This window comes from Sparus aurata, chromosome 12 (assembly GCF_900880675.1).
Source record: "Sparus aurata chromosome 12, fSpaAur1.1, whole genome shotgun sequence".
Lineage (NCBI taxonomy): Eukaryota > Metazoa > Chordata > Actinopteri > Spariformes > Sparidae > Sparus > Sparus aurata.
In genome coordinates this window covers 24281915-24294691 of record NC_044198.1, presented here as the reverse complement: position 1 = coordinate 24294691, position 12777 = coordinate 24281915, and the positions used below count along the sequence as shown (strand labels likewise).

Here is a 12777-nt window from a genome sequence, read left to right as displayed (position 1 = left end):
CGGGCGAGCGTGGCCAAGGGTCTCCTCTCTTTCATTCTCTCCCCGGGTAATGAGCTGTAATGGATAGGGCCTTGGGCGTGACAGGAATACCGAGGGCCCCATCAAAGCGGTGCCCTGCGCATCCCTTTAAAGGACTGCTCAGTACGCATGCAAACACCCATTTACTCATTCATTCCTGTCTTTGAACTACTCCTGTCGCAGGCTTTTCAGTTATTTATCATGCACGAGTAATATAGATATTAGACCTTTGTAGCCTTCTTATAGCATTTTTGTATACATTTAAGGATCACATGTTTTTACTCTATAAAAAACTATATGTGGAAGGTTAATGTAACATAAAAGTAAACAAGGGGTTTCATATGCTGGAAGCATATTTTCACCGCTCTAGAGTTGGCACCAAACTGATTTACATATAAAGTGTCCGTTGGCGACACAGAGGCAAGAATGAACGTATGCGAAGTGTGTTTGTGCAAAACCAAAGATATGCTGCAAGTTTACGTTTCTTTAGGTCCAATTTAAAATGTTTCTCTTGTCCCAGTGTTGTGCTGATGATCAGGTTAAGTTCAGGCACAAAAACCACTTGGTTAGGGTTAGAATAACATTGTGTCTTGGCTCAAAATACCTGTTGCGGATTGCTGGACTTCCTTTAAGAAATTATTAGTTTTTCGTTGCTACCCTTGTTGTCCCTTGTCAAGAATATCCAGTGCAGGGCGTCCCCTCCGCCTCCTGACATGAGAGTTGAGCAAAGCCATGAAATTTGACACAATTTGTGTTATCCTGGTGACTAGGCTGCTGTTGGCACATGAGATCCATCAACCTCCACTTTCCACCTGAAATAACCCTTGCACAAACTGAAAAAAGTTTAAAAATGTTGGTCAGAGAAAACTCTGTTTCAGGTGGGCTGCCACATAAATTCTATATATTGACTAGACACACACAGGGAGGCACACATTAGAGAAAAAGAGTTCATGGCACTGACAGTCCAGATGGTACTCAGAGACTCTTATAGACCCACTAAATCACGATGGTGATGACTCTAGATGGTTTTTCACCACTTTCGCTTCACTAACAGGCCTCTCTGCCACTTTACTGCTCCGCTCGTCCCCCCCTTCGCTCATTTTTGTAGTGTGAGTGCATTTGTATGTGTGTGGTGTGTCTGCCAGGGTTTTTATTCTGCCATGTGCTAATAAAAGCCCATGTATCGCAAAAGTCAGGCCCTCTCCCTGTGTGCACCCAGCATACGGCGGTATGAGTATCACTGCACTTAATTCAAACTCGCCTGCAGTGAGAAGAAGGGTACGAAAGCTTCAGTTTCACCATTTAGATCAGTATCATTGCAATTAACTGATGGTAACGAGCCAGAGCGCCTTGACAGCATTCGTGTTGCCAAAAAAATTAAGCTCCAGGAAATTTAAACTAAGACTTACAGTGGGTGTTTTTGTTTTGTTTGTTTTTTTAATGATCTAAAATGAAAGTGTAGGAGAGCAGACGCGATGAGGGCAGGCAATTCGTCGAGATATTTCAGTTTGTAAGAGGGATATATTCTGTTTAGATTCAGTTGCTCTCTGGTGACTGCATATGCGATAACAGGTGATGTAAGTAGAGAGTACAGTAAAATGTGCACTTCATCCTAACTCACCGAACTTCCTGCACCTGGAGGAGGGAAGTTTTCTGCATCGTTACCATCTGTCTGTCAGCTGTGTTTAGATAATTTGCAAAAAGGTGAAACTTGAAAGTTTCAGCTGTCTGATCATCATCATCCTTACTTCCGATCCTGTTTGTGATCTCGCAAGCTGGCCCTCCACCAGATTTTTTTCATTTGGTCCTCCATGGACTGAATCAAATCACAGGTGGCCAGCATCACCAGCAACTAAACTCAGGCTGCGTCCAAAAATGACTCACTATTTCACTTTCCTTATATAATAGACACTCTTAAACACTTATGGTGCATCACATTGTGGGATTTCTTTTCTAAATGCTCTGAATGTAATGAGCCGTCGGTGTGTGTGTGTGTGTGTGTGTGTGTGTGTGTGTGTGTGTGTGTGTGTGTGTGTGTGTGTGTGTGTGTGTGTGTGTGTGTGTGTGCAAGCTGGCTTACAAAGATGAAGGAATCACCTGACTACCTGTCAGACTGTATCACCTCGTACAAGCTGGTACACAATCTCTGTTCACAAGGGCTCCACAGTCACTTATCCACCCTGTCACTCCACCGGCATGTTTGTAAGCAAAACTCCATGTCTCAACACCGTCTTATGACCTGCCGTCTCACATCAACTTCTTTCACCTTTATTGATTGGGACTCGACTGCTGTATGCTGGATTTTGCATATTTATAATTTAGGTGCAGAACTGTATGTGCGCTCAGAAACTTTGGTTTAAAAGTATCAAGGCCCAGGGAAATAGTAATAAAGCATTTAAGTAAATATACAATACATTAAAATAGGCAATAATACATTAGTTTACCAATTGATTTATTAAGCTATTAATTAAAAAGATAAATTAAAAAGAAATTATTTATTTGATATTTTAATGGGCAACAAAAAGAGGAATTATAAAAGAATTTACTAATAAAATATTAATCCATCAATAAATAGTTCCTATTACAAAGGGATTAACAAAAACAACATAAAACAGAACATAATTCAAAAATGCGTTAATGAATTCATAAATAAAGAATGGAATTTAGAAATCTATTTGAAAATGTAGTTTAAAAAGACAAAATAAGTAGTTTGATTCACAAATTGAATTAAGAATACAGATTTAAATCAGCCTTTCTGTGGCATTTTGAGCCTTTAGCTGGTAAAACGAGGTAACACAATGCAAATTAGACATAAATAGATTAATATATTGATTTAGAAACTAATTTATAAATGCATATTGTGATTGTACAGTTAGTTAAAAGCTTTATTACTATTGTCCTGACACTGGTGGTCCTCCATATGAGAGAAGGCTTAAAGGTAATAAAGCTTCACTACCCACTGCTCACTGTGCCTCCTCCAGACACTGCTGCATCACCAGACTGCCTGATGTCTGTGTCAAGGCTCCACCGCTGTAATAATCCACATCTTTATTAAATAAGTGCATTGATGGAAAGGAGGCACAGGCAGAGATAAATGCTCAGCTCTATATTCAAACTACCCCTTATTGATATTTTATATTCTTTATTATTAAATGTCTCAGCCTCAACTTTTTCTTGATTAATACGAAGATCAAACGTCTATGTAGATCAACTCGCGTTCGGATAACATTTAATATGGGCACTGTTCCTGTTATTTATAATTCTTCTTTGTGCTCTATTAATTATATACCGCCGCTGTAATATTCATCTCATAATGCTCAAACTGTGTGAAAAACAGGAGACAGGCTGGCATATGTGGCGCAACAGCAGCGCGGCTTCGCTGGTGCAGGCTGACCTAGTTTAAAACAAACATTTAAGGTGCCGAGCTGCCTGTTTACCACCCGGCCTCTTCATCACACCTCCTGTGAGCACAAGGATGCACTATCGCCAAAGTCAAAGGTGCATTAGATCTCACACTGTGCTCTTCCAGCACTCCCATTGACATTTAAGATACCCCTTTGTCACTGGACAACAAAAACACGAACACCCATTCGGATCAGGTTTTTGTCTTTAATACAAAAGGGAACGATCAGCATTCACAGGACGTCACAGGTGTTGCTCCAATGTTAAACCTTAATACTTTATTGATCCTTGGGAATCAATCAAGTATTTCTGTTTGTGATTTGAAACATAGCACCAGGGTGGAGACACTAATTTGGAACCCTTCTATGCTATGAAACGCACTGAAGTTTTAGATCGAGGCTGTCATGATACCAGATTCTTTCACTACATGGTTTTTGTGGCCAAAAATTCAAGATAAGTCTAATATCGCAATATCAGCTAGCTAGCTATTTACTTCTTTTTTTCTCATTTTATGGCCGGTGGCAACCAGGGTCAAGGTACATTACATTACCATGTGTACGATATTAATATTTAATTTCAAGATCAAGATTATCATTCTTATCGCTATATCAGGGCACGCCTATTTCAGACGTCGGTGCACGAACAGTTTTCCATTTGTGTCAGTTTAAGGAGCGCTCGGACATCATTCAGTTGATGAGTTTAGAGGAATTAAGGCATACTGGTCTACTAGCAATGGGGAATGATTCAATCCCATTTTTTGACCCGCTAGTGTAACCACATAAAAAAAAAAAAATTGCATATATACACTAATTTTGTAATTGCATTGCATTCACACTATATAGAGAATTATTAATAAAGGGGCACAACCTGAAGTGAAGGAGAGATGAGATAGGCGCCAGACATATCTCGCTATTCTTTTAAAATGGGCTGTGTTCTCTGAGTGCTGTTATTGTGAGCAGGATTATGTCTGGGTCAGACGTTCAGCTTTTCATTGTGCATTTACAAACCCTCTCCAAACAGCTCCCTGCACTCAGGCTGCACTCTTCTCCTCATATCAAAAAACGCTGCTTGTTTTGTGGTTTTTTTTTTGAACGACACATTCACAGTTTTTGAGCATGTCATTCTTTTTTATGTTATGCACAACATATTTCAAGGTTTATTACTTCTGCAGAAGTTCTCTCGTTTATTTTTACACTTGCAATTAGCAATCAGGATTAGAGTGTGTCGTAAGACGCGCTAATTGAGATAATATTACCTTCAGAGGTGTTTGTAAATCAGTGATGCTTAATAATTGGCGTCAACAATTTTTGCAATTAGGATTTAATGTTTATATCGAGTTTGACGACAGCAGCTTGGATATAAAGCACCGAAACATGTAGATAATGCGTGTCTGGACAAGAGTGAGATGGAGCGTACTGCATATATGAAATACAGTTTTTATTTTTATTTTTGTGCTGATACAACTTTGTTTTCCTGGCACAGAAAACACAGCTAGTCAGATCCAACTGCTGTTTTTTGCATGATAGGCTTTGGAATTTGTATAAGCACCATCAAATTATAGATTCTTGGGCAGCACTTTATGGTAGAAAGATTTAATATTGGGATGATTTTTACAGAAATTGTGCTGCTAATATAATTCTATATTAGGGGGAATGATAATATTGTCATCACAAACTTTCCTTTGCACTGAAATAACTGTTAAAGTCATGATGATGTAACATTTGTTGGGTTTCGTTACATCTGGACGCCACAAAGAGCTCAAGGCATCGAACTGGCAGCCAAGCTCCTCGGATCCCAGTCTGATCTGTGGGATGCAGCGGAAGTCCATCATCCATGGAGGCTCCAGTGTAGGTTGGACTTTGCTCTGACCCGTCGAGGCATGGCAACAGAATCTCTGAGGGTGTCCTGTGGTGTCTGGCACCAGGGCGTTGGCAGTGGACCCCTTTATCCTTTTCGAGGTAAAGCCTCGGTGGATCACACTTGTTACAGTACGTCCAATGGATCCCTAATCAGATTGGGATCTGGAGAATTTGGAGGCCGGGTCGACGCCTTGAGCTGGTCCTAAGGTCATTCTTGTGGCAGGGCGGGGTGTCCTGCTGGGGAGGACACGGTGGCGTTTACTTGGTCTGCAATGATGTTTGAGAGGTTGATTCATGTCAAGTGGCATCAATGAAAGGACCGAAGGTTTCCCAGCAGAACATGTGTTCTTCACTTTCTCTATCAGTGTTTTCAATGTTGTGGCTTATCGGTACAAAATTTCCCTCATCAAAAAACTGTAGCTTCTTGGGATTTGGATATTGCACGTGTCTGCCATATGTACATTTTGATAAGATTTTGATTCATTGTTCAATCTTATTAACCAACAACACATCTGTTTCCACTTTGAGTTTATTCCTGGAGTAAACCAATGATTGACTCTACAATAGAATGCAAGGTAATATAAAAGCATGGCAGAAATTATCTCAAAATGTTCTGCAGAGTTTAATCACCCACCTTTCATTGCACTGGATTGGACCTGACATCATTCTAACTGTTGGTATAGTAATTAAACTATAATCCACAACGGGGCATGCTGAGATCTAATGGAAATCAGCTTTTTGGTTGCACCCATGCTGTTATAGTGCAGTCGTACTCTGAACACTGGATAACGCTGTATTATTCAAATACTTTTTTTATTCTTTAGACGATGTTAGTGATTTAAATGGGAATGTAAACTGAGAGATTTTGACAAAAATAAAGTGACCTCATCGTCAGCTGTCACTGGAAATGTTAAAGGCAGACGTGTTCGTCAACTTGAGCAGGAAACAGGTGGCCAGCGGCGAGTTAAGGAGGTACTTTTCATGATTTGGTCATTTGAAACCCAACATTGTACCTTTGACCAGTGCTTTTGTTTAGAATGGGTGTGAACTCAAGAGCCAAGAGTATTTCTACCCTCCTCCACCCTACTGTGTGGTCATTTGGTTTACACGTGCACTCCTGTGAGTGTGTGAGTGTGTGTGTGTGTGTGTGTGTGTGGGGGTAAGGGTGATGTCATGTTTGATGACATCATTGCAGACGTGCAGGGAGTGCAGATTAGTGGCCGTGGCTCTCTTGAACCAGCTCTCCACAGCTGTCCTGCCTTATCTTGTGTCCCGCCCGAGCCCTTCATCCCCCCGTGCCAGCTCTGCCAGACTGTAAGCTCTAGAAATAGCCTCAAACTCACACTTATCTCCTCTGCCAGTCTACCAATCCCGGCTCAAATTGAGCGTGGCAAAACCCTCCCACCCACATTCCAGTCTCACTACCACCAACCCTTTGGCCGGCCCCATCGGCCAAGTCACTTTGCCAAAGCGGAGCTCCAAGCCTCATATGCACAGTGTTTTTTCTGTCTGAGCCCCAGCATGAGTCCTAGTTTCACAGCTGCACCGAGTCCATGCTCAGGGCAGGTTGGCGACACAAGCAATTCCCCCCCCCCCCCCTCACCCCTCACCCCCAGTCCCAGCAACAGCGGTGGTAGCAGCAGCAGGAGCAACAGCAGCAGCAGCAACAGTGGCTGACAGGGGAGGCAGCACACCTCGCAGCAGAGTTGACAGGACAAAGAGCACACACACTGGAGCCACACAAGTAGGGGGAGGCCGGGCCAAGCTAGGCTGCACCACACACATACATGTGACACCCACCCCCACCCTCCTCCCCCCCGTGCACACCATATGCAGGCTCCTCCCTGCGCAAGGAGACAGAAATGGGAGGTGCAGTCAATCACTGACAGTGAAAGGGAGAGCTGGAGTTGGAAAGAGGAGGGAGAGACAGCAGAGGAGAAAAGGGGACAAACCCTCATCATTCTCAAATCAGAGTCAAGTGTCGGGATACCCTTAAATTCATTCATGCGGAGTGAAAGACAGCAAACAGAAGAGAGTGTGTCCCATTTCAGAGACAACACAGGAAGTAGGGCATGCTCTGTACGGGGCGAGCAAGGGAGGGTGGGAGAAAGGCAGGAGGAGAGGGAGCTGCGAGAGAGAGGGAGAGCATTGTAGCGCTCATTCTCCACCCCTTGTCTTAAAGCAGCAGCAGGAGGAAAGAGAGAAGGAGTCAGGGAGAGAAGGAGGAAGAGAAGCACAAGTGAGGAAGCAAAGAGGCGAGCAGCAGTCTGCATCGGCAGCAGGGGGGGAAAATGGAGCACTGAAATCGCCTCAGCCCTCAACATCCCTGCCTTTCTTTTTTTTTTTTTTTCTTTTTCTTTTTTTCTGGCCCAGCCTCGGTTTCTCTCCTCGCCTGCCTTTGATTGTTCTGTGGAATTCTGACAATGCCTGGTGAGTGTTATCCTGCTTTTCACATGTCACTCGCCGTCCTTTGTGTGTTGGTTTGCTGGGGGAATCATGCAGTGGGAGATTATTTTTTCGTGTGTGGCCACGAATAGAAATGTGGACTTGATGCTTCATTGGGACTGTTTACGCTGCTCTGCCCTGTGCACTGTTTATACTCCAGCTGTGCTGTCCTCTTCTTTCTATGCTTGTCTCTCAGTGACAATGCAAGGGAGGCTGCTCTCCTGAGCACACACACACACACTCTCTCTCTCTCTACTACATCATGCGTACATTCATGATACTCTGCTAGAATTATATAATTGCCTTAGGTCCCTAAGGGCTTTCATTCAGAGCATTTATAACCAGCGACATTATATATAACACCAGAGATGATAAAGCAGCAATGTGTGGCAACCACATCCTAAATGTAGCAACATAAAACAAAGCTGGCCTGTGTTACGGAGGGCAGCCAGCTAACACAAATCAGATGACTGGGCCACGCTGTGAGGTCAGCCGCCGGTTTTGGCCAATGCTCTCAGTCGAAGTCGTATGTTGGAAGCAATTAGCTGTTTAAAGGAAGCTGTGCGTCCCAAGGATCCCGAGTTCGTAAGTGTGCGAGAGCAACAGCTCATTTCATTGTAGAAACATTGTCATGTCTGCACAAGAAAGGAGGGGATGAGTGGAAGGGCTCTTCTTGGTGTTAGTCATCATTTCGTGCCGGCCTTGGGGAGTTTGTAATCTGTTACTCTTATAGTCTTGCGTACAATTCCAGATATTCCGTGGAGAATAGAATTAAGTCATTCAAAGTATGATAATGTCATCTCTCTCATACATATTTACAGTTTACAGATGGGTAAGACATACATGTCCGGATAATGATTAATTTTTTTCCCACATGAAAATCTCCAGTCCATATAATGCATTATACACAGCTGTACAGCTGCAGCAGAAGTCACATGGGAGTCGGCACGCCACCTACATGCATGGAATTAGTCAGCAGCCACACATCAAGTATGATTAACTGTTATTAATTATTGCAGTTAAGTCTTTCATTTTGATTTGTCTCATTACCAAGATGCCTGAAACACAGAGGCCGCCTGTCAGTAACTGTTCAACACACCCTGCCAACTTCCCTGCCACAACACACAGGAAGAGTTTAGAGGAGCATTCAACCAAACATTTATTTTCCTCGGAGGCGGCTTCACCGGAGGAAGCCATCTTTGGTTTAGTAAACACATAAATGATAGTTTGATGGTTCTGTCGCTTGTTTACTGCAGCATGCAGATATGTTTCAGTGTGAGAGCTCAGCTGGTGGTCGTCCTGATTGTAGCCCTCCAGAACAAAGCCGAGCTTGACTCCTACATGTCATGCTCCAAGCGTTGGTGTCAGTCTGTGTTTGGATGCACTAACTGTGATTCTTTTTTTTCCTCTTCTTCTTTTTTTTCCCCCTCCCAGCCTGGGGTTCTGTATCTGCCTATATGCATGAGCGAATGTTTGTGCACGCAGTCATACATGTGCCCATTCTGAATGCAAATATGCATATGTTTTGAGCGTGTGTGTTTAGTGTGCTTCCTGCATTCCTATTTTTGCTTTCGAGCTTGCTAACCAGCAACCCAGACGAAAGATGGCAGAGCGAGAAAATAGAGCTGTTAGTCATTTTCACAGCCTTTAAAATGCAGTTGGAGCAAGAGGGGGAGATGGTAGGAGCGAATGTGAGATGGAGATAAGACAAACAGTGTGAGGAAATAATAAGATGATTGAAATGAAGACAGGGAAGGCGGACAGTCTGCTATTGTTTATTTTGCAATATTTTGTGTACTAGTTGTTCGGGCTTTTTTAGAGGGAGATAATCTTCACGATCGATGAATCTGTCAGTCATTTTCTTGATTAATCAGTTGGTTGTCACTATTTGGAAAGCCCAACGTAACGTCCACAAGTAAAAGATATTCTGTTTACTGTCGCAGAGGAGTTAAAAGAACATGAAATATTTAAATCTGAGAAGCTGAAATCAGAGCATCTGGAATTGAAGCAATTAATCGATTGTCAAAATAGTTGGCGGCATAATTAATTCTTGACAGCTAACCAATTAATGAACGTCGATGCTCTGCTAGTTGAATTCTAGAACGACTTATTCTATCGACCTTTTCCCTCGCGTCATGTCACTTAACCGAAACCAGCATTTTTGCATGGTAGCAAGATGCTAATCCTTGTTTTTAAAACGATTGGTACAGTGTGTCATTCATTCATGAAAATCTAGGTTGGTGACTTTTTGATTAAATTCTCGTAATTGCTTTATCATACTTTTAATTTGGCTACTTCCGCCAAGCACAGGGAGTATCACCTCAACCTGTTTAACCAGTAACCTCAACAGTGATGTCGAATCAAGACAAACACTAATATAGAAGGTATGATATGATATACGATGCGGCGTATTACTTCCTTGATATATCTGTGCTGCAGGAAAATTAGTAATAAAAGGGAGTAAATGCAGAGCTTTGCTTGGTAGAGCACCTTTCTGCTGCTCCTCCCCATCTCTTTGCGTCATTCCCTGAGATTTCTGTCACTGTGTAATTACTCTGTCACAGATCATCTCTGTGTTGCTCATTGATTTACTGCGAGCTGATGAAGTGGGGCAGAGCAGTTGATCAGACACAGTTACAGGGAGGGAGGAGTGGGTCAGGGCCGCACCCACAGGGCTCCTCGGCCGGGGGGTCAAGAGGTCCGAGCCACTGGCGGTTTAGAGAGGGGGATGGAGAGAGCAGGCACGGTTTCACACTTAATCAACAGCACTTCATCATGACCACAAACATGAGGGTCCAAGGAAGCACAGGTGTTTGGTACAGACCACTGAGTGTCTGCTGTCCAAGCATCTCATTCAAGCAATTGTCCAGAAAATCATGTATCAAAAGGTTAATTTGGTCTTTTTCAGAAAAATGAAAGGATTAAGTGTTCCTCAATGGACTGAGGAGATGCTCATGGCTCTTAAAATACTCAGAAAACATTTGGACTATCTGTTTTGGTGATTCATGTTTGTGGCAGGACAGTAATGATTGGTTTAAGTCATTGAATAAGACATGAGAGGAGCTTTCACATCCGAAACCTGAAACATCTTGAACCTGCATTCATTCTAATGTCCAACAGGGGGCAACGCCACTGGTTTCACAAAGAAGTCCGATTGTGATTATTACCTCAGCAAACATTTTTGTTATGAAGTTATGTTCTCACAAGTCTTCTTCAGAACAGCATGATGTTCATTTTGTAAATGATGTTCCAGTTTAGAGTGAAGTAGACGATACAGCAGGGTATGCTGTCGGGGCGTGGCTACCTTGTGATTGACATGTCGCTACCAATGTTGTGTCCTCCAGTTCTTAGTCAGATCCATCAGTATCCTCCTCAGCTCCACCCTGTCATCCCAATATGGTCACTTCTGGCTCCAGAAAACAATCATCCCAAAATGTAATATTTGCAAGTTCAGTTTGAATAGATAGAAGAAATAGAAATACTTCCTGTTTATTAATTGAATTATTTTGGTGGAGGAGGAGGTTGCAGCTGGCGTTAAGAAGGTCTAACATGTTTAATGCTTTATTTGAATCCACCAGTTTCATTCAAGTGCAGAGGCTCAAACATTTACAGAAGATTATGGACGTCATGAAAGGAAAGGAGAATGAAGCAGATTTGTCTCAATTTCCGTGTGCTCGTGTAAAATGACTCAAATGCTTTGAAATTTCTGAAGCGTGTCAGCCAATCGGAGGTTGGAATATTGTCTTTAGTCTTGCCATTGTGACTAGAAAGGACCGCTGACGCAGGCGAGGACTTTCAATAACATTTTTCTGGATCTCCTCGACGCTGCCTGCGAGAGGATGAAAGAGGAGCATATGCTCGTGATGGGGCAGCGTTGTGCGCTGTCAATAATTGAATCACTCATTCGCTCTCTCCTGCCCTGAAGGCCGGAGTGCAGAGTCAATAGGAACGAGAGCTCTCAAGCATCGGTCCTACAGTAAAGGTCTCTTTCTATCCTTCCGCTCTCGTTCTCTCATTACACAAACAAACACACAGAAGAGCTGATGTCACTTCCCCGTCTCTGGTTCATCTGCCTGTCTCTTTACAGTAAGCTGCTTTACAAAACCTAAATGGAGGGTAGGTTATAGAGCGATGAATGGAGAAATGGAGGGAGTGGTCTCTCATGCCTGTACTGCTCTCCAGTACCCACTTCTGGAGGAGAAGACAGGGAGACGCTGTGTGTGGATTAGTCTGATCTTTTATCAACACTTTGCAACATTGCCAATGGATTATTGCAACCACATATATTAAAGGGACAGTTACCTCTGTATAAATGGTATTCATACAGTTGACGAACTCTTACAACATATCATCATATTACCTAATTCTTACATGGGAGTAGATAACCTTCCAAATTTTAGTGTCTAATTAAACCTAATTATCAGCCATGATTCATTGCAGTAGCATTAACAGTTATTATTCTTGGTCTTACCGTAGTGCAGCAGATTTCATATTCTCTCTACTTGAGTCACTGGAATGCTGATGTGAGTTCGCTTTTCTCTCGGTCTGTTCGTCTTTTTCTCCCTGTCTGCCTCTTGCCTGCCCTCTCTCAACACATGCTTGTCCAACACATCTCAGCCTCTCTCTCTCTTTCTGTCCGCCACCCACCTCCCTGCGATGCAGACTTGTGGAAGCCTGCCTGGAACGTACTGTATCCAGTCATTATTTTTTTCTTTGCCTCCCTCCCTTCTTCTCTTTACCTCTGAGCAGGCAGGTGGTGCTCCACTAAACAGGTTAGTGGTTAGCAGGGGAATAACTTCTCGGAGGCGAGGCCTCCCAGGGACCGCCAGCAGACAGACAGTTAGCCAAGAGAGCCCCGTCTCTCCACCTTCTCTCCTGACCCCGTCCTTTCTGTCGAATTAGTCCGTGCACCTGGCTCATGACCCCTGCCGGTGGCCACCCACACACTCCTTGGCACGATCTGACATGGATTTTTCTTACATGGAATACAAATACATTTTCTGTGTGAATGTGCGTGTGTGTGTGTATAAAAATCTAAATGTCGTGCAGCCAC

General features: G+C 43.1%; 1 protein-coding gene across 14 annotated transcripts in view; it reads left to right on the top strand.

Annotated features, from left to right (window-relative positions):
* The window catches only part of dab2ipb (DAB2 interacting protein b), a 174523-nt gene that overhangs the window by 108471 nt on the left and 53275 nt on the right, over positions 1-12777 (top strand). Inside the window, exon 1 of one of the 14 annotated variants that reach the window (XM_030435614.1) lies at positions 7143-7709. The exons of the other annotated variants lie outside the window; for them this stretch is intronic. The gene's annotated coding sequence lies outside the window, so the exon portion shown is untranslated. Of the gene's footprint in view, positions 1-7142; positions 7710-12777 lie in introns of those variants that run through there. 14 annotated transcript variants of the gene reach the window in all.